Genomic DNA, 2,500 nt, shown 5'->3' with positions numbered 1-2,500 from the left:
CAGCAGCAGCAGATGCAGCAGTAGCAGCAGCAGTAGAAGTAGTAGTAGCAGCAGTAGCAGTAGCAGTAGAAATAGCAGCAGCAGTAGAAGTAGTAGCAGCAGTAGTAGCAATAGTAGCCGAAGCAGTAGTAGCAGCAATGGTAGTAGTAACAGTAGTAGCAATAGTAGCTGAAGCAGTAGTAACAGCAGAAGTAGTAGCAGCAGCAGTAGCATTTTAACGTATGTCCTTGCTCAGTAGCAGCAGCAGTAGCAACAGTACAAAAGCAAGCAGTAGCAGTCAGCAGTAGTAGCAGCAAAAAGTAGTAGTAGCAGCAGTAGTAGTAGCAGCAGCAGCAGCAGCAGATGCAGCAGTAGTAGTAGCAGCAGTAGCAGCAGCAGTAGTAGTAGTAGTAGCAGCAGTAGTAGCATCAGCAGTAGCTTCAGCAGTAGCGTCAGCAGTAGTAGTAGCAGCAGTAGCAGTAGTAGCAGCAGTAGTAGTAGCAGTAGTAGCATCACCAGTAGTAGTAGCAGTAGTAGCATCAGCAGTAGCATCAGTAGTAGCATCAGCAGTAGTAGCAGCAGTAGCAGTAGTAGTAGCAGTAGCAGTAGCATCACCAGTAGTAGTAGCAGCAGTAGTAGTAGCAGTAGTAGCATCAGTAGTAGCATCACCAGTAGTAGCAGCAGTAGCAGCAGTAGTAGCATCACCAGTAGTAACATCAGCAGTAGTAGCAGCAGTAGCATCAGTAGTAGTAGCAGCAGTAGTAGTAGTAGCAGCAGTAGCAGTAGCATCACCAGTAGTAGTAGCAGTAGCAGTAGCATCAGCAGTGGTAGCATCAGTAGTAGCATCAGCAGTAGTAGCAGCAGTAGCAGTAGTAGTAGCAGTAGCAGTAGCATCACCAGTAGTAGTAGCAGCAGTAGTAGTAGCAGTAGTAGCATCAGTAGTAGCATCACCAGTAGTAGCAGCAGTAGCAGCAGTAGTAGCATCACCAGTAGTAACATCAGCAGTAGTAGCAGCAGTAGCATCAGTAGTAGTAGCAGCAGTAGTAGTAGTAGCAGCAGTAGCAGTAGCATCACCAGTAGTAGTAGCAGCAGTAGCAGTAGCATCAGCAGTGGTAGCAGCAGTAGTAGCATCAGCAGTAGCTTCAGCAGTAGCATCAGCAGTAGTAGCAGCAGTAGTAGTAGCAGTAGTAGCAGCAGTAGTAGCAGCAGTAGTAGCATCAGCAGTGGCATCAGTAGTAGCATCAGCAGTAGTAGCAGCAGTAGCAGTAGTAGTAGCAGTAGCAGTAGCATCACCAGTAGTAGTAGCAGCAGTAGTAGTAGCAGTAGTAGCATCAGCAGTAGCATCAGTAGTAGCATCACCAATAGTAGCAGCAGTAGTAGCATCACCAATAGTAGTAGCAGTAGTAGCATCACCAATAGTAGCAGCAGTAGCAGCAGTAGTAGTAGCATCACCAATAGTAGTAGCAGTAGTAGCATCACCAATAGTAGTAGCAGTAGTAGCATCACCAATAGTAGTAGCAGTAGTAGCATCACCAATAGCAGTAGTAGTAGCAGTAGTAGCATCACCAATAGTAGTAGCAGTAGTAGCATCACCAATAGCAGTAGTAGCAGCAGTAATAGTATCACCAATAGTAGCAGCAGTAGTAGCAGCAGTAGTAGCAGCACCAATAGTAGTAGCAGTAGTAGCATCACCAATAGTAGCAGCAGTAGCAGCAGTAGTAGCATCAGCAGTAGTAGCAGCAGTAGCATCACCAGTAGTAGCATCATCAGTAGTAGCAGCAGTAGCATCAGTAGTAGCATCAGCAGTAGTAGCATCAGCAGTAGTAGCAGCAGTAGCATCACCAGTAGTAGCATCATCAGTAGTAGCAGCAGTAGCATCACCAGTAGTAGCATCATCAGTAGTAGCAGCAGTAGCATCACCAGTAGTAGCATCATCAGTAGTAGCAGCAGTAGCATCACCAGTAGTAGCATCATCAGTAGTAGCAGCAGTAGCATCATCAGTAGTAGCAGCAGTAGCATCACCAGTAGTAGCATCATCAGTAGTAGCAGCAGTAGCATCACCAGTAGTAGCATCAGCAGTAGTAGCAGCAGTAGCATCACCAGTAGTAGCATCACCAGTAGTAGCAGCAGTAGCAGCAGTAGTAGCATCACCAGTAGTAGCAGCAGTAGTAGCAGTAGTAGTAGCAGCAGTAGCAGCAGTAGTAGCATCACCAGTAGCATCAGCAGTAGTAGCAGCAGTAGCATCAGTAGTAGCATCACCAGTAGCATCAGCAGTAGTAGCAGCAGTAGCATCAGTAGTAGCATCACCAGTAGCATCAGCAGTAGTAGCAGCAGTAGCATCAGTAGTAGCATCACCAGTAGTAGCAGCAGTAGTAGCAGTAGTAGTAGCAGTAGTAGCAGTAGTAGTAGCAGCAGTAGCATCAGTAGTAGCATCACCAGTAGCATCAGCAGTAGCAGCAGCAGTAGCAGCAGTAGTAGCATCACCAGTAGTAGCAGCAGTAGTAGTAGCAGTAGTAGTAGC

At 46.6% G+C, this 2,500-nt stretch overlaps 1 protein-coding gene across 1 annotated transcript in view; it reads left to right on the top strand.

Annotated features, from left to right (window-relative positions):
• Positions 1 to 2,500, top strand: part of LOC121389345 — an 18,305-nt gene that overhangs the window by 9,987 nt on the left and 5,818 nt on the right. The gene's annotated exons all lie outside the window — the stretch shown is intronic.

Source organism: Gigantopelta aegis, chromosome 14, assembly GCF_016097555.1.
Source record: "Gigantopelta aegis isolate Gae_Host chromosome 14, Gae_host_genome, whole genome shotgun sequence".
NCBI lineage: Eukaryota > Metazoa > Mollusca > Gastropoda > Neomphalida > Peltospiridae > Gigantopelta > Gigantopelta aegis.
The sequence above is the reverse complement of the archived record's forward strand: the minus strand, read 5'-3'. Positions and strand labels throughout refer to the sequence as shown.